Source organism: Pyrgilauda ruficollis, unplaced genomic scaffold (assembly GCF_017590135.1).
Source record: "Pyrgilauda ruficollis isolate IOZ18807 unplaced genomic scaffold, ASM1759013v1 scaffold49, whole genome shotgun sequence".
In the NCBI taxonomy this organism is placed as follows: Eukaryota; Metazoa; Chordata; class Aves; order Passeriformes; family Passeridae; genus Pyrgilauda; species Pyrgilauda ruficollis.
Genome location: NW_024526488.1, coordinates 1,982,674 through 2,002,343, shown reverse-complemented (window position 1 = coordinate 2,002,343; position 19,670 = coordinate 1,982,674). Strand labels below are relative to the sequence as shown.

General features: G+C 36.9%; 1 long non-coding RNA gene across 6 annotated transcripts in view; it reads right to left on the bottom strand.

The window, feature by feature from the left end:
* LOC121360110 overlaps nt 1–19,670 on the bottom strand; it is a 62,007-nt gene that overhangs the window by 24,395 nt on the left and 17,942 nt on the right. For all 6 annotated transcript variants that reach the window (XR_005956156.1, XR_005956159.1, XR_005956161.1 and 3 more), the window contains exons 2-3: nt 7,081–7,193; nt 1,239–1,343 (exon numbers count right to left, since the gene is read on the bottom strand). This is a non-coding gene — a long non-coding RNA (uncharacterized LOC121360110). The remainder of the gene's footprint in view (nt 1–1,238; nt 1,344–7,080; nt 7,194–19,670) is intronic.

Here is a 19,670-nt window from a genome sequence, read left to right as displayed (position 1 = left end):
AGAGAGTAGTAAATTCTCCCGTGAGCCTCCAGACTTGATAGCCCCAGTTCCCTTAGTTGCTCCTGGGTGGACTTGGGCTCTAGACCCTCCACTTTAATCATGCAATTTCTTGCTCTAGTCATGACTGCAATTTGTATCTATGTAAGAATTTCTGTATGCTCGGCTTTGAGTGTTTCTCCTGCTGCTTCATGGAGCTGTTTTTATAGGACACTTAAAGTTTAATAAAGCTTGGAGTCAGTAAAAACAAAGCACGTGAGAACAACTTTAGTTGTGGTTGTTCCCATATTTTTGGTATTATTTCAGAATATGTCCTACTATGGTCAAATGTGCATCTGTTCAGATTTCTTGAATATATTTGTGACTGGGTTGGGGGCTGATCCCCGGTTCCTTCTACATGTAATAGCTCCATTAAATACTGTGGATATTCTGGTTGTGGGTTATCCCATTTTAAATAATCTCTACAGATTATTTAAATGCCTGATCAGTTGGTCAGGGCAGAAATCTTCTCATGTGCCAACTATAGTTGCCACTTGTGACAGAAAAGATCAAATGTGGGTTTTTTCTGTTCTGTAACCCTCTGTGGCTATTTCTATTTTCCAAATTTGCTTAGGCTGAAAATTACTTTTTAGCAAAATTTAGCAAGACAGATTCTTGATTTCATGTGATGATACTGATGTTTTATTGTAATAGAAATTTGTAATCAAGATTATAAAAACTATTAACAGTATGCAGTTCTGCCTTCAGGATAAGAAAAATGGTGATGATTCCTGGAACCCTACTTTGTGGGAGAAAGATTGGAGGGGCTAACAACATGAGCTTAGGAGTGTGGAGAAAAGGATCTTCTCTCCCTTCTAGGCATGTAGAGTTGAACATTCAGTTTGCTTTGTGGTCTAGGTTTATTACTAAACTCTTGAGCAAGCCTGGAGGCATATCCTAAATGAGACTGCAGCTACACGGCTTTTAAACTCAATTAGCCCTCTCTCCTGTGCTCTGTATGCCCTGTCAGTTCTAATGGACTTTCCTTGGCTCTGTGAGAAAGGGAAGGTGTGGGAGTCTGCAGAACCAGCGCCCTTCTTCCCCCAGACTGGGTAGAATTGCCACATCTCATTGTGGCCCTTGGACAGCAGCAATTTAAAAGTTCTCCAGAATATTAAAATGTTAATTTTGCCTAAGCGGGGAAGACTGGGGAAAAAATGGATGGTCATTCAACAGCAAAGAAATAAGTTAGCTTCTACTACCTGATGTGAGACTCCTTCAGGGCCAAAGGAATACCAAACTGGGCTGTTCTTTGTGTCATGTCAACAGAATGGGTTGGCCCACAGTGATCTTCTGAGTCTTGTGGTCTGCAAAACGCAAACATGAGAGAAACCAACCCTATAACAACTAATAGCAAAAGAAGTGTCTTAAGAAAATTGCTATTCCCAGGAACACAGATTAGATAGTATTAGAGGGGTAGAAATTGTAGCTTACCATTAAAAAAACATAACAAAAATAAAGACAAAACACCTAATGATTACTTTATGGAAAACCCCATTTTTTAGTCTTCAAGCACAAGGAAATACTTGACCTGTTTTGAACAGCAGTGTTTTTATAGCATGCTTTTGTTGGATTGAAATATTTTTTTTTCTTCTCTGTTTGATCTAAAAGTCCAACTGTGTTAATTAAACAAATTAACGTAATGCATTAAGCTTGTAATATGATTAAAGGTATTACTAGAACTTTATGTAAGTTGTTTTTTTTTTTTTTTTCTCATTCTGTTAGTTTTGTCCTGCAATTGCAGTTCTATGCAAAACTGTAACTACATCTGGTTGAAAACTTAATACTTTTTTCCTCTGTGGGGAAAATGCAGGAGGTTTTGAAGAAATACATATTTTAATGGAAGTTTTTCTGGGAAGGCCTTTTGTATGAGTAAAGGAAAAAAAAGCCCCCTTTCTGCCCTAGAAAAGGTTGATGGTCTGGTGTTTTGGTGTGCCTCCAGAATGTCAGAGCTCTGTTGTCATTGGAGAAGGGCCTGGAAACCTGGGTTTCTGATATTTTCTGTGAAAGTCTTGATGATCAGATTATCAGTCTGGAAAGTGATCGTGCTGCCTACATTTTCTCCTCCTCTTTCTTTAATGATAAGCTCCTTTTCCCAAAAGAAAATTAAAATAAGTTAGACATACTTCCCTTTAGTCTAATCATAAAATTTCAGAAGTCTTTTTATCTCTCTGAGAAAGGAATATTATTTTCTGATCAAGTTTAACAGTAATGCATAGGTCCATTGTTCATGTTGTCTAGTACTGAAAAAAATATAATGATATAGTATGCTCTTAGTAATGAAATTGAAGCAACTGCCTGTGTATGTAAGGAGGATGCTGTGGCTGAAGAGCTCTGGAGCCATGGAAAATTCTTGTGTTTATTCTACCGAGTGCAAAGAAACACCTTGCTGTCTGCGCGCTTGTTGGTGTACTTATTTTACTTTATCCATAGTGAAAAACTAGAGCTAATGTTGAAAATGTATGGCCTTCTTTAAAAAATTCAAAACCAAGCAGAAGTAAACAAGTTTGAGGGGAAAAAAAAAATCCTCTTCATAAAGCCACAGTGACTCTCTGTGGAAGATGTGTCTGATGTGTCTATGTCACAGTCTGATGTGTCGAGATCTCTTTTCCATTCATACAAAAACATGAAAAAAATCTTAGCTGCTCTATTACATCATCTCTTTTGAAGTACAAATGCTAATTTAAATCAGTCAAATATCTGTCTAAAAGCATGTGTGCTAAAGTACTCCAGATCTTTTTTCTTTTTTTAATGTACTTGAATACAGGTATATCTGATTTTCCCTAAAGCTTCTATCAGTGCGGGAAGAAAGGTGATCCTTGAATCATGGTCCCTTGATCCTCATTTTTATTAGTTCATGTTTTAATGTTTACCACTTAAATGGGGTTTTGAATGTGCTTCTGAATCACTATTTTGCAAAAAAGAAACAGACACTGCAGTCCATCTCCAGCTGATTTCCCACCTTGCCTAAAAATTGGTGCTTTTCTCCTTTATTCTTTAGAAAAGATATTTTAAAATTAGATTCTGTTTTCCAGATAAGCTGCTCTTCACTTTTAATTCAAGGGAACAAGAGGTAGCCATTGGAGTATGTTTGATCTGTTTGAAACATTTCAGTCTGCTATGTCATTCATTCAGATGTTTGTTGGATGGACTTGAAAGTATGCTTTGGTTGCTGTTTAGAAAAATCTAGTGCCCTGTAGGTGCAATACATGATAAAAGGAAGTAATGCTCAAGACCTATTGTGTGTGGATTCCTGCATACTGTTTTTTCTCTTACTGCTTTTAGCTTGTTGACCTGCAGAAAAGATTGTCTCCATGTTTTGTTCCTGTTATCGATGTGAAACTCTTCATTTCAGGTACTTTTTCACTTTGCTTTGACCTGTTTTTATAGTTTTTAGTGCTGCCTGTTTAACATGTGTGCAGCAAACTGCTGCAGTACTGAGTTCCTGCAGATGTTGTGAGCCAGTATGACTTTTATAACTGCCTCTATGATGTTCAATCATGGAAGCCTTGATTTAGGAAGAAGAAACCCAATTCAATCATAGATGTCTTTAAATGTCCTGACCTACACCTGGAAAAAACAGTATAGCATTTTCTTGCACTGTCTGTGTGCTGAGCTCTCTGGGATGGTTTACTTTTGTGGCTTTAAAAAAATTAGGTAAAGTTTGGAGCCATCCAGTAATTGCATGTTCTAAGTTCCTTTTTTGCATCTACAGCAATCCTGTTAATGTTACCTCTTTAAAATCCTTTGTTAGTAAATATCATTAGATAAAAGGTTTTTGTACTCTGGATTTCTGCTCTGAAAAAGTCCATGAAATAAACACAGTATTACCAGCTGACTTCTGAGTTTAGGTTTACTGAGGGTTTTAGCAGGCTGTTAACAACTACACGTATGGCATATTTTACCTTCTGATTTGGGGGAATTTTGCTTATCAAATAACCTCTCTTCTGATTCCTTTGCATATAAACTCGTCCTAAAAGAGAGCCATTTTGTTTATTATGAATTCAAAAACCTGGAAATCTGAAAATTAATTTAGCAAGAGCATTCCACTGTTGAAATAGTGGCCAGGACAGTACTATTTTTCATCTGTATTTTGATAGAATAATTTTGTATATTTAACAAATCATAATTTTCATTATTTTCAAGATAAATTTCAGGAAGACAAACCTTAAACAGAGCGATATCAGTGCATTTTTCTGGGAGGGAAGTCAGACATCAGGACTGTCTCACAGCCTGTGTGCTTGTGCCTGGATGGGGGAGTTAAACTGTATAGAATAGCCTTTCACATGAGTGTGCTAGGCAGTGTTTGCAGGACATGCCATCTTTCTTTGTATGTTTCAGCTGTTTTGTTTCTCCCTGCTCCAGAAAATAGTATTTTCTGTGATGTATCCTAGAGCTTTCTCATTCCTCTCATCTCTATCATCAAAGCATCATATCGTAGGTATAAATGCAAGATTTTTCTTTCTTTTTATGGCAGTTTCTAACTAATGCTGCCAGGTTTGTCAAGTCGTATATGTAATCAACATTGTACACAGCTGTTTTTTAGAAAGTGGGATAGAAAGGGAAATAATTAAATCAGTAATACTGGTCAAGAGTTGCACTGAGGTATTTTCCAGGGGAAAGGATTTTAACAGTAAAGCCAGGACCCATTGGTCCTATTCTCTGTGCTTGTTCACAGCATTGTTTTAGTCCCTCCCTTAAGATCCACCAAAAATCTTGGCTGCAAGCCCCTCCAGTTTCGGGGAGGGAACTAGAAATATAAAGATTTAGTCTTCACTCTTTAAAACTGATATTCTAGCTCTTTTCCTTGCTAAGGTAGAATGAAACCCACAAACTATTGGTAAATGTCAACTAACCGCTAGACTTGAAAGAACCAGCAGCTGCTTTCTGCTTATGAAGCAGAGAAACTGTGTGGGAGGAGATGTAAAGAACCTCCTCAAATACCCACTGTAACAGAGGGGCGGGGGAGAGACTGTACTGAATACGGGGTTTAACCTTTAGAATTCTTCTTCTGTTCTCTCATGCTCTTAGACTTGTATGAAAATGCAAAATGGCAATTGATTTGTTTCAGGTAAAAGCATCAGACAAAGGCCCCATGCCACCTAAAACTAATTTCTGATAAAAAATGGAGTACTCAGCTTGCCTGTATCAATTTTGTGTCTGTTAAAGATTTATGGTATGAATCTCATACACAGTTTTCAAATGTATTTAATGAATAATTGTTTGCAAAGGGCTTGAGTGTGCCTCAAATCAGATGCAATGTTTCAATGCAGCAATATTATTAACAGCATCGTTAGTGTAGTATTGAAATGGCAACACTTAAGAATTCATCTACCACAAATCTGAAATGATGAGTTTGTCTTGAATGCAAATAAACATAGAGGAAATAGATTGGGAGGTATTCATTCATGATGTATAAAATGAGATCAAAAATAGGTCACAGGTTTATGTTAATATAAATTGAGACAAATTCTAGCTTGGCAACACTGACCTAAAAGCTGTCTAAACAAAGCAACTAATGTTTATTCTGCTTCTAAAAGGATGTCTGTATCTGCTGTTGAGAAAAGACAAAGGGTTGTTCTGGGATGGTTTTTGGGGTCTTTAAGAAACATATTTATAGATATTTCATCACTTTCTGATATGGAAAAAAAATATGTATAGCCTCATTAGCTCATGGCAAAAACTATTTTTAGCTCTTTTAAGACTATTTGTGAAAACAGACTAGAAAATGTCTGTTTGGATTGTTAGGGCTTTTTTTCCCTGAAAATAGTCAATTACAAGACACTTAATAAATTATCTGGAAAGTGTGATGGCAATCTGTCTTTCCTAAATGGAGACCTTTCTGTAGCTAGATGCTGTCTGTACTGGGCAGATGAAACAGCTCTCAAGGAATGATAAATATTGTTCAGTATGAGAAGACTGTTTTTACATTAACAACTCTCATATGAACAAAAAAATAAAAAGAATAGAACTTCAACTCTGTTATTTCACCTGCTCTTCTCTAAAACATGTCATTTTCTGTTTGCTGACTACTCCCACTATAGAGCGCTTGTCCACAGTCCTGGGAATTACTACTAACTCCCTAAGATGGGGGTGGGAAACTAGAACTGGTGAACAAGGGCTGGAAGGGTACCAGCTGGAGGATATTTGCGACAGATCAGAATAACAGGAAGAGAGTAAAAAAGAAATGGTCAGCACTTTTGGCTTTTTAAAAGTGGGGTGCAGATGACTTGCTGTTATGTTTTTGCAATGTCTTGTTTCCAGACTGCTAGCTTAGTCAGCCACATCTTTAATTTGCCCAGTTTATAACAGCTACTTTGGCTGCTACCACAGAAAGAGAAATTATAATTTCCAAGCTTTCATTTCATCCCTCTTACCTATAATCCTCAAGTTCCAATCTGTCTGACCACTTGACTAGGCTTTTTAATTAACAGATCTTCTTGGGGGCCCTTAAATGTGTTTTGCATATACAGGAGCACTAAACAGCCTTGGAAACTCTTGATGAGATGAAAAACATCCTGCTGGGAATATAAAATGGCACATAATGCCTAGAATAATGATTTCCATAATTGAAATTTTCATGTGCTGTATTAAAAGGCATCATTTACCTGGGGTCCTGTGCTTTTGAAAAGAAAAATGGCTTCGTTTCAAGAACTTCTCTGTTTAACTCTATCTCTACAAGGTTTTGTTGATTCCTCAGAGGAAGGCTTATGGGCTTGGCAAAAAAGGCACAAAGCTGAGGATGAAAACTAGCAATTGAATATTTTTGTGCAGTCAGTGATTCAGATGTACTTACTTGATTTGCTCAAATGAGGCAGGTGGTGGAGTTCTGTAATGATCTTTACTTTGTACCTGAGACCACTGATCATTTGGCTGAGGCGGCACATTGTTAATGATGTGTTAATAATGTAATTTTGGAAGGCAGACTCTTCGATAGAAGGTAACAGCCCTCCCTACTGCCACTATCTTAATGTAATCGAAGAAAACATCTTGTTTTAATAATTTACTAATTGAATGGCACAGCAGCTAATGTCTGGGATGTACCTTGGAGACCTGATTACGTGTTTCATCGACTTCTGGGGAACTGACACAGATGATGATGGTCAAATTGCCCTCAGCTCTCTTCACTGCTGATCTGTAGCTCTGTGGTGATTTATCTAGAAGATAAAGAAATAAAGAATTTTGTTTGACACTTCAGGATATGTCCAATAGATCAGCCAATAATTGATCCTGACATTCCCTAAGGAAAAATCTCTAGTGTCACTGTAAAGGTCTTAGTGGTTTTGTACAATCTATACTTTTCTTCAGATTTTCAGATAAAATAAGTTTTGCTTCAAGCCAGCTCTAAGTGAAATTAGTTTATTCAGAATATTAAATGTGACACAATACTGTCAATAGGCCTTATATTTTCAATAATTTAAACATCATAAATAGGTACCTCAGTGGTATTTTTTCCATGCTGTTCGGACTTGCTGTTCATGTAGGATCATTCAGACATATGAAACAATAAAAAATTGCCAGAAAATGAACTCCAGGATTATTTTTTCAATACTACAGATAAGTGTTGGCAAGATCAGTTTCTGAAAAATCAAATACTAGACCCTGTGTATGTTGTTTTTTTTTTTCCATAGTGTAAGTCTGAATTAATTTTCTCTTACAGAAAATTAATCCTACTTAACTATTGAAATGCAGGTCTAGGCAATAGTCTGATCTTTACTGCTGACATGCATCAGTCCTAATGAAACCTGCACCACTCCTGCACTTTTTAAGTTGCTCTGAATATTATTCCAATCTCAACCTGCAATATTCAAAAGCATGTGAGGAACTACATAAATGCTTCCCCCTGTCACTGAAGTGCAGTGGATTAGGTGATGGGATTATCAAAGTCTTCTAAATTCTTGGCACTCAGGGAAGAAAATGCCAGGGCTCAAGTAACAAATATTTGAGTTGCTTCTCAAAGACATTTTATTAAATTGGACTCCTTTAAACAAGTTTAGTATCAAGTAAGTACGGTATATTAGATCTAATTTTTTTTTTTCAATTCTATTCTTTTTAGTGGTCTAATGGTTACTTTCTGAAGAACTTTTGGCCTTGCAAAATACTGTCATTACACAGCATGTTCTCAAAAAAACTGGTGTCTAGTATTAACCATCTTGTGGTTTCATGGAAGACATTTTGAGAATTTCGGATCCATCTTGTTCAGCTACGCCTTCTCTATTATGATTAATGGAGGAACATGCACATTTGAATTCTTTGAATAGCTTTAAAAGTCTCACATTTTTTATTTGTCTATTTTATAGGACATGAAAAAAGCCCCATCACCCCTCAGGGCATTAAAGAACAGTGCTTTAATTACACAATGCCCATTAATGCTAATAAATTTCATGCTAAGGACCTATGCTGTACCAGTGCCAAGGAAAACATAAGTCTCCTTCCTTTTCAAGCCCCGTGCCACACTCTGCCTGGACGTGCGGCCATTAAAAGGAGCTCCGTTGCAAAGACAGACATTAGACACAGATGGAAGATTTCGTGTTGACTTTCAACAGCTTCTATAGGTTGAAATAACGTTAACATTTATTTTTCAAGTAATCTTTAGAAGTATATAGATAGAAATAGGTGACAGAACGTGTGTGAAATCAAGTGATAATATTTTTCATTGCTCCACTCTTTCTATAATCTGATATAACCTAAGTTTTCTCTGGGAAGATTACTTCATAATGATACTCTGAAGAATGAGTTTACCAGCTGTATAAGTGTATAAGATAAAGGATGTTTCTAGCTGTTCATAAATCTTATTTGATTCTCTGCTGTTTCTCTTACCTAAGTCATTAACTGCAGCCCCCTTTTTTTTTTTTTCTCCCCATATAGCTCTTCTGTTAGTATGTCTAGAATTTGACCTCAGAACTAAATCTCCTTTTATCTTGGAATATTCCTAGAAATCAGGCAATCATATTATTCTTGATGTACGTGTACAAGTACAACAGTTCTACTTTGAGGGTTGGTGGAGTAGAGGAAGAGTTTGAGATTCAGTTTATGAGAATTTGAAGTGAGGGGAATATGGCAGTAGGTGTATGAGACTGGGAGATGCAGACTTTTTTTCATCTCTGCAGTAAGATAACATCTAGGATCTCTTTGTATTAACAAAAGAAAATGGTGGTTTGATCTGGGTGAGAATGGAGACCAAATGGACACAGCTATGCATTTAGGAGGGGCTGAATGATGGTTGGGTGGTAAAATGCATTAAAAGCCCCAAAATAATTTAGATGCTGACTGGCTATGAAGTTTTAGAACATGCCCAGACTTAGCAAGTGAGAGGACAGTGGGAACAGCCAAAGGAATGGGAAGAAATTTCATGAAAAATAAATGTGGATTTGTAACTAAATGTGCAGTGTTCAAGTTTTCTGATGTTCCTGGTATTTTACCTCAGGTGTAATGTGGATAACAGGGTTGGAATTTGGTTTTTTTTTTTTTTGTTTTTTTTTTTTAGTAAGTAGCTCTGGAGTACCCCCAATCCTTGTGTAACAATTAGTGTTGATATTCTGAAGGGGATTTATTAGTTAGTCAAAGAATTACCAGCCCTTTCTTTCTTAAGTCTTTTGGCAGGGCAGTCTTCACAAGCAGACAGAAGGGAAGAGAGGCTGTACCTGGGTTCAGAGTCAGAAATGTGCCACACCCTCATGGGCAGAAGGAAGGGGAAACATGAGGGTGAACCCAGCCGAGAGCTGAGCTCTCTGCCCATGGTTCTTCCTACAAGGCAGAGGGCCCTTCAGGGTCTTTTTAGAGTGCTCTCAGTACTTGTTTATCTTCAATCACAAACCTGTCTATTCAGGGCATTAATCACATTCTTAGAATGTTTATTATATAACATTTTCTGTGTTCTGTTTATACTGCATTAGTGTTCTGCTGCAGGAGTGGAAGACTTGGCTGAATTTGAGTGCCTCTGTAGAAGCAGCCTCCCATAAGACAAAGTATATTACAAGTGGGAAGTTTGTAAGAATGTTATGTGTTGATGAGCACTAATTATCAGAGCTGGGAGCATTTTGAAAACCTTTCTGATGACTAAAAACTCCATTTTACACCTCTACTTCCTAAACTGTCCATCTGGTGGGAGGTCATGTTATTTTTAACAGTACCTTCTTTTGCCACTGAATCCTAAAGGACTGAAATCACACTTAAAACAATAGCTTCTAATCTTATATACTGTTGTGAATATCCTTTTTATTTTTAAATTATTGAGCACCTTGAGTTGTCCCAAATCTTCCCCACCATAAATTGGACTTTCCCCCAACTTTGCCTAGTTCAAGAAGAAATCTTACTGTTGCTTTTTCTCCTGCTCTGCTTGCCTGCATTCACCTCACTGCTGCTCTCCCTGCTCAGAGGCAGACCGGTTCCAGCTCAGTGAGGAGTGCCAGTCATGAAAGTAGTAAACTTGTTATGAAAAACTTGAAAACTTGGATGTGCCTAGGTGCCAGGCTTTTAAACTCATTGCAGCTTTATTAATAACACCCTGGGTGAAGCATCTCTTAGTAGTAAACATAGTTGAACAGATTTGAGCTGAAAAGCTGGATTTACTTTCTTTTGGTTGCGTTATTGGGAGATGATTTAGAGCAACAGCCATGCACTCTTAGTTTGGATCATGTTAAACTGAAGGTTCTCCATGACTGAAAATGTTTTTTCTGACTTTACGAGAGCTTTCCCTCTCCTAACCCCTATAGTACTTAGCAGTTTAAAAAGAGCCCTGAGTCAAATAGCATTTGTTCAGCTTACTCAATAAGCACATATAATTTCACTTTTTCTTGAAACAGTCATTTCTGCTCTGCTTTTGAGATGACATATGTGCCCATGTGCTATTCTTCTCCGTAGTAGTTTCTACATGAAATCCATTTCCCTGAAAAAATGGAATCTTTGTGTCTTTGTCTCCTCACTAGCTTTCAGGCATGTTTTGGCAGGGGCTCTGACTGTCGAGGCACTGGAGAGGAGGGGCACTCATTTGTCAGCTTTTCTTGCATCTGTAATTTTTGCCCACTCAGCAGTACTGGAGGGGCTTAAAAAGGGGGAGAACTTGCAGTTGTTGAAAGTCAAACTCCTGAAATAATTGCCAGACTGTAACAGTTTGGGAAAGAGGTGCATGTGAGAGAACAACAAATGCTTTGGCTAAAACCAGCTTTATCTTTAAGGTTTTAGCAACTCTCCATTTCATGTAATTGCATGCCTTTTCCCCATAGATCTTTACAGGCAACGATACTGTGTTTTTATAGATTTGCTCATTAGTTGATAAACTGGCTTTTCTTAATGATGGTGAAAATAATTTCACTGGTGTTCAAGACTTGGTTGTTTCCAACCAACAGTTTAATTTAAAATGCTTAAGTCTTCTCCAACTTTTGTTCTAATCCTTTCCTGCAATCTCCCTTCACAAGCTGGGTGCTTTCATCTCCTCATGTAATGTAACTGAACAGAAATTAGTTAATTTTTTTATTATTAGAAGACAGATCCCTTCATACTAAGGAAAGCATTTTTCCTCTTCAGCTTTTTATGGAATATTAAAGTTGATCTCTCCTCGTTTCAGTAGGCTATTTAAGCTCAGGGCTCATACTGTGAGCTGTTAATTAATCAGTGTGACAGATGAAGAAAGTATCCAACTATGAAAGGAAACCTTACTTCAGTGACTAACAATAAGGATGTGAGCCCGAGTGATTTAAAGGATTTTTTTTTTTTTTTGTGAACGTGTGATAAGGAGCCTTAAGCTGTTTGAGGTAACGATGGGGTTTTTTTTGCTCAGATTGTGTCACTGCACAAACATTAAAGGGCTCATCAATATTTTGTCTTGAAAAGTCTAGACAGGAGTTAAAAGTGCCTCTCCTACAGTTTGAAGAGATCCTGTTTCCCATAATTAATACCAGGAAGCAAGTAAATAAGGCTTTACTGACAAATGAAACAGCAAGAGTAACATGTACCCAGAAACATTAGCTCCTGGCTGAGAAATGTAGCTGAGGTCTGTTGATTTTAGTGTACAGGAAAAGATCACTGTGGAAGCACAGAAGAGCTTTGCTCAAGTCTAATTCAGTTATGTGATAGCAGACTAAAAGTCAAAAAGCAATGATAATGCATTGTAATTATTGATAGTGATTAGTGACCTTTGTTTACATCTGTGTTACAGTCCAAGAACTCTTCCCCTGTCATTATTTGAAATTCTTTGAACTCAAAAGGACATTTTCATGTTTATGTAAAAGCTACCAGAAGGCATTTCAGACATTTCCTGGAACAAACTGTATATATATATTTTAGGAAGATAAGAAATGAAAGGAAACTGAGGAAAAGCTTTCCATTTTCTTCTTTTTTGAAGACTGCATTTTCCCTTCAAAGACACCTTTTCAGAAAGTAGTTGGAAACCCTTCTCTCCCCCTCCCAATTCCTCTGGTTAAAATCAGTTAAACAACAAAAGGGGAGTTAGATCCTCATCTCTTCTGCACCAGTGTAAAACCAGAGCAGTGCTATTTATCTCACTGAGCTGTTAAGTACATTTCAGTAACTCCACATTGCACAGACAAAAATTCAGCCTTGCCCTTGCCTGCCATACTTCTGGTTTCTTTGGTTTTTTGGGTTACCCTGGAGGGGGAGGTTGGAGTTGCAGGAAAAGGAGGAGGTTTCTGTTTATGTGGCTGGGGGATTGGTTGTTTTCCTAGGGAGCAGCAGTGACTGAATGCAATATTCAGAAGTACTGGGAAGCACATTTAACTCTGTGTTTGTGCTGGACCTTAAGTCTGGGCTTGTTGAATTATGGGCTCATCGTCTGGCATGCTGACTATATGATACAACTGTGTAATACAGACTGTTTGTCATCTTGGTGCTGACCTTGAAATGAGAAGAAAAGTGAATTTGTTTCACTGATTCTTAGATACACTGGACAGTAAATTCCTGCTTTAGCTATTTAATTTCCCCCTATAGGTGAGCTGTTGGGCTTTCAGCTAAAAATGACAAGATAGGACAAAATAAGAGCTGATGTTTTTTCCTTTTCTGTATATTTTAGAAGATTAACAGCCGTTGCTCCACAGAAGCATGGTGATGAATACTAAATAGTCCACCATAAGGCAATTTGGAAGGAATTCAGTAAATTCAGACACCCCAACATTGTATTCCATAACTTTTTCCACTGACTGTAGCTTCTACTATGAAAGCAAAACTATATCCCGAAAGAGGACCACACTGTTTACAATACCTTGTCAGGTTAAAATGTTTCCTGGCAGTTATTCTTTTTTTGTTGACTGATTAAGTGAGATATTTGAGCACATGCATCTAACCTTAAGCATAGGCTTCTCCCATTTTCCTCAATGAGTTTCTATATTTTCACAATTCATAATTGGACTTCTGTTATCTTCTAAATGCCTTTCCCTCCCCTGCTAAGTACTGAGTTCTGTCCACTTGAATCATGCATGCCAATATCTAGCTAGACTTACAGCTTTTAAATGAGACAACCTGTGGAATGTGGTGCTACTTGACACAAGTGCTTGGCTTCTTACTGAAAATAAATAGCTCAAATGTCACTGCAAATGCCTGTTGTAACAGGGAAAAGTCAGAGACAACTGTTGAAGGTGCACTTTCAGGGTACCTATAAGGTATTTTATCAAGTTTTTTCCCTAGTTCAGAGATGTAATAACTCATGAGCTCCCAATGAAGTTTATTGTGAAAATGGCATTTTCTTTGCCACAGGAAACGTTACCCTACACAGCAAAGCTGTGAATAAAATTGCATTACTTTTTCATTTATTTTGGACCTTTAAAAATCATATTTCTAGATATATTATATCTATAATATAGGGTTAGAAATTTTCCTAATTAGAAAGGAAAAAATATGCAAGTCTCTTTAATACCAAACTTGAGTATCTTCAATGTCATGTCTCAAAAAATATTCTTATATTGAGCCTGATCTTTGTATTCAGTTTTTGGTGTGGTATTGCATTAGAAAAGGTGGAAATTTCCATATTTAGGGTGCTTCTTTTAGAAAGAAAGGTGATCCATCAGTGAACAGCTTGAATTCTTTGAATTGTCAGATTATATATTACCAGTACTGTGTGCACTGGTACATGTAGGTTGTTTAAATGCATATTTCAGAGAGATTAATGACTATAGTAAATACTAGACTAATGTAGAGTAAGATTCCTGATATAACCTCAGTTTAATCTAAAAGGTGCTGATATGAAAAGCTACAGTTCTAACAGGATTAGGTATTAGTGGCAACATTTTGCTCTCTTTAGTCTTATAGTACACAGTTTCCAAGTGGAACTCTTGATAACTAGAAGTTTCCAGGTTATTCTAGATTGCCTGTTCACTTTATGTGGTATCGTAAGGATCAGCTTGTGCCTTTTCCCAAAAGAATGAAGACTCTTTTTAATAGGGCATTATCCAAACCCTACTCTGTTATGTCACAAGGTTCAAAGTAACTGCAGGTACCCTGATTTTATCTCACCTTTTAATACAATAATTTTTTTTGTCCTCTAGGATTTTTAATTACTTTTAGCGTACTTTCCTTTCTGTGTGTGCTTATGATTGGACCTGGTTGATCCCTTCTCCATATTTTCTACTTTAAAGGTAAAGATTTATTTCTGATTCAACAGAAGGCTCCTTCTAAGAAACCTAACTAGAAGAAAGTACAGGAAAATGAATTTTCATTAAACTTCAAATATAAAAGCTTTTAATTACATTCCATACCATTTTTAAAATATGTTAAGAATATATTTTTATGCTGCTTCACATTTACTGTAGGAAGTCTTTGAAAATCCCTTTAATTCACAGAAGTTGGGAAGCTCTGCTTATTTCTTTTGAGCAATAGTTTTACTTTGGCATACAATTTAAAGAAGATATTCCTATTCATCCTCCTTTTAAATTAAATAATGATTATATGGATGAAAATACTGTAAATTACTGTGAAGGTGTTAATCCATCTGCTTGCTTCTACTTTAAGACTTAAAGAATTTGCTCCATGCTAAAAGCCATGCTTTTAGCATGGCTGCTATTGGCTGCCTCTTGGAAAGTTTGGCCTACAGTGTGCAAAAGCTCTCCAGGCTGTCAGGGAGCAGAACAGAAGTGAAATAGAAAAACTGTTCTCAATTGCCATCAGGTAATAAAATCCATGGATAGCCAATAGGATATGTGAGTTCAGGCATTCAATTTTCAGAGGTGTTCACTTTAGGGATTCAATTAAAAAAGAGGTTTAGACTTTCAGTTTCTTCTTTGTAAAAAAGGGACCAGAAGATACCTGCTAACATTAGAAAAGATCTTTGAAAGGGGCAGGCACTTGCTTCTGCATTTATTTCAGTGATGCTGTATAGTGAGAAGCCTCCTGGCTCTCCCTAGTCTTTCTGTCATGCATCCTACAAGGGGTTCAGAAGGAGGAGCAATGCCCTGAGAGTCTTCACTGTGCTCTCACTATTGTGACAGTCAGTATTGGGAGTCAGAAATGGAGAGAAATTCCAAAACTTCACGTGCAGATTCTGGAAGTTAAAACTTTTGCTTTACACAGAACAGTAACAGGGAAAAAATTATTCCTGTAGTGCCCTCTTTAACCATTAGAAACTCAAATGCACCACTCTAATCAGAGGAAGGAATAGTAGAATTGCATCTTTTTTTGGCAGCAGAGAAGTAAGGGAATACTTGCAGCTATTATTTCTTGATGTCCTAGTTTAAGTTCAGACTCACTAAATCAATGTGCCTCATATTCTTACTCCTGTAAACACAGCTAGCTGTATTTTTTGAAAAGCCAGGAGATAGGAATATGAGAGGATGAAACAGGATTTTTATTTGTTTACTTAAATGTTCTCGTAAAGGATTTTGTAGCTACCTTGAACTAGCACCTTTCCAGAAGCATTATTTCTCCCAGATGACCTAAATATAATGTGATCAGTTAAATAAATGTCTTTTTGGCTTTTTTATAGTAAAGCATATAGGGATGTAGAACAAAAGAGAGTGATACTTTCCTCTTCCACTGCTTTTCCCCTGAAAGGAGGTAATTTTCTATTCTCATAAAGAATAAGTACTATTCTCTTTTGTAAGTATCCAGTGCTTTTTCTTTTTTACTTTTTTAAAGTTCTCATTTTTTACTAGACTGTATTATTGACACAGGTGTAGTAGAAGCCTTCATTTATGGTACAGGAAGGGAATTCTGTTAAACAACTTCTACCCTTTTTTTGCCGGGCTCTGTACAGGACTTCCTCCCTGAAGTCATTAGAGGAAGTGGGACAGAGATGGTAAACTTGTTTCATAAGTGTATAATATGCCAAATAATATTTTGGTGTATGCAGTGAGTATTTTATTTTTTTTTTAAAGTAGTATGGTATACAATACCTCATTTTACTAATTAAATTAGCATCTATAGACATTAACATTTAAATGCTTCTTGCCTTCAAGTTAGGGCAGGTTGTACTTGTCAAAGTTTCTTCTCCATCTTGTTTCAGTTTCAAAGTTTCGATCTGCTTCTCACCTGCTCTGAGGCCATGGTTGGGACGCTCTGGGGGTGGTTCTGGCTGGCTGAGAGTTTGGCCTTTCATTTGCTCCTCCACCACAAGCTGCACTGGTAAAGGCAGCAGAGCAGTGCACGTCCTGGGCAGTGCTGCTGCTGTGCAGATACTACCGCCTGGCCAGTGGTGTTGGTTCACTGAAGAGGTTTCAACAGTACATTTTAAATATTTTCAACTAGGGGGAAAACTTTTAAATTGCTCTCTATTCAGCAAAAACATTTTGCCTCATGACACTGACTTCTAACATTGCAGAAGAGTGCTTTGACGCTGCATTTTGAATACTTCTAGACAAAATTTCTCTCTGCAAAGACAAGCAGTTCACTTGGTGAACTGAGATGTCCTTTGTGCTCCTTTTGTTACTCTTTTTGATTGACTGTTAAAACCAGTTTTCCTTTTAATCACTAAATGATGCAGAATTGCATACTTGTTTCTCTAAAAATGAAGTGTTACACCGAACCTTCTGCCTTAAATTGTGTGGAGAACCTTTTGTAAGAATTCATGTAAGGAAAAAATCAATAGCCTAAAGTACCAGGATGATTTCAAGTATATAAAGCAGTGTGCATTAAGGTTTTACTGGTGTTTGTTTTTTTGGAGAGGCTTTTGTGGGGGTTGTTGGATTTTTTTAAATCTGGAGATCTCTAACTTTAATTAGACTCCATTGAAAGAAGAAATTTTAGTCATCCCCCACCTTCTAATCCCAAGCATGCTGCTGTGTACTTGACTTCCACTTGATAAAGGAAGATACATATTAGTTAAATATTTGTGTGTCTCTCTTTTAATCATATAAACCTTTCTAATTGAATGGTATTGTGTCTTTGTAAAGAAAGAACTACATCTTTTGATGGATAGTATTTTTTTTAATGATACTGCAATAAACAAACCAGCATTTGAACTTGGGAGACAACTTCCTTGTTAGAAACCAACAAAAGCAAGTCCAGCACATGATTCACAGTGAGAAATTTCTCTTAAGGGATTTGCCCTAAATTTAATGATAGCTCAAAATACTTAAAGGTTTTGAACTTGTATTTTTTATTAATTCCACAACTGAGACAAATCTTTGAAGACCCTCTGAAACATTCCCCCTCCTTTTTAATTTTCTTTTTTTTAAAGTGTATACCTTGCCCTCTTCATAGCTTTAAAATGGAAGATGAAGGCTGTAGTAAAAGGCTCTTCTGCTGAATTCCTGTGAAACATGGAGTTTTCTCCATGAGAAGTCCTCTGCAATTAGGACTAAATACCACACTAGTATGGCTTGGAAAATGGAAGCCTGCAGTAACTTTGATAAAGGCCGAAGTTGTGTCTCAGAAAGAGAAGCATCTCTTTAACATTCTCATCTACAATACCATGGTGAAGGTTTTGAAGGCCCAGCAGAAGGGTCTTGGGTACCTTTGTCAGCTGCACATTTGCTTAGCTGTGATCATGAGCAGAGGCTGAAAAGGTCTTTATCTTCTCTGGCTTGTTATAGGTATCACCTATTTCGTGGTGGTGGGATCTTCTGGCAGCAGAATTATTTTTAAAACAGAGCTGAATCTCATTTATTTTCCTCTTCCCCCTCAAACTGCACTACTCAAAGTCCCAAAGCCATCCTTCTCCTCCCCTGAATAAATTTGCATAACTCGTAGCTATTGCAATTCTCTATTAAAACACCTGAAAAGTAGTTTTGGATCTGGGATTGTGATGAATATACTTTATCTGGGGGATTGATCTTAGGGCATTGTTATGTTTTATTAGATGGTTTTACTCAATATTTAATTGGAAAATTTGGGATAAGTGGATGCACTTGTCCAAAATGGACTAAAAACTTTTCATTAGAAATTATTTAGGTTGGTACAATTGCACATAAGATTGCTTGCAGATTTCCTCACAAAAATTTAGTATTTAGTTGTATATTTAGCTGTTCATTATGCCAAACAACTTTGAGGTGCTTCTGGCCCACTACATTAAGCACTAAATAACTTAGTGGGAGGCCACGTTGTTGTGCTTGTATGAGGGTGAGATAAAGTAGCATTGCTCAGTATGCTGAATACATGTGACCACTGAATGCTAGATTGCTCATTTATACGAAGTCCTTCACATTAAGAAATGAATCACTGTATACCATTCATTGCTATTTTTTTTTAACTGGGAAACTGATAAATATTTCATGACCACAGGTAAGCAGAAAACTCACTTTTTCCAGCCCACAAAACTTTGAGTTCAAAACTAGTCCTGTTCTACTTTGAATTTCAGTGAAATTTAGGAAGAATGAAGAGATCTGTCTGAAATAGTCGATTTACTGCTAAATGTGAAATAGCTATTTTGGAGTCAGTGTGTCTGTTTTTTTGACTATAAATTCCCTTTTAATCCCTGGAAATGTTTTCTGAAGGAGTTTTCTTTTAAAATGGTACCACTCCACATGAAGTTTAACTTTATGAATCACCATCCTCCAGCTTGACAGAAAAGCTGATATTCAAAGACTGCAGTACTTGTGAATAAGGAGTCAAACATGAAGTGAAATCTTCTTATGTTTTTGGTGAGAAGTGGCACTTGATCCTTGAGGCAAAGAAATTCACTTCAACCTACATGACACATCACATTGCGAGCAAGTGCACTGGCAGGGCTATAAGATGAAATGCCATTTTCTGTTAAGTTAAAAGTAGGACATGTTTTTTCCATTTCTGAGAGTTCTATCACTTCATATAGTTGCTTTTGGAAATGAAAAATGGCAACAGCCCTGTACAGAAGTGGCCTATGAATTACAGAAAAGCAGCTTATGCTGAGTAGTGTGGCACAAGAAGACGCCAGGCATTTCAGGAGGAGAAAATGCAGCACAGTCACATGGAGATTACAGAGCCCACAAAATTTAGTTATGCTAAGTCTCTTTTTCTTAAATAGAGAGGAGAATGAATGAAATATAATTAGTTTTTTTTTTTTTTTTATCAGGCTTGTAGATGTTCAATATACTTGCAGAACTTGTACAGTAAGTACAGAGAGGAAAGAGATAATATGGAGGGTTTTAGATTGTTAACTTCAGTATCCTGATCTAAATTACTGCTGCTCGTGTTTGAGGGTGATCTGTAACTCTGTGTATCATATACCATACAGAACTACCTAGATTTCTCTGTTACTGTATAGCAGTGTCCAA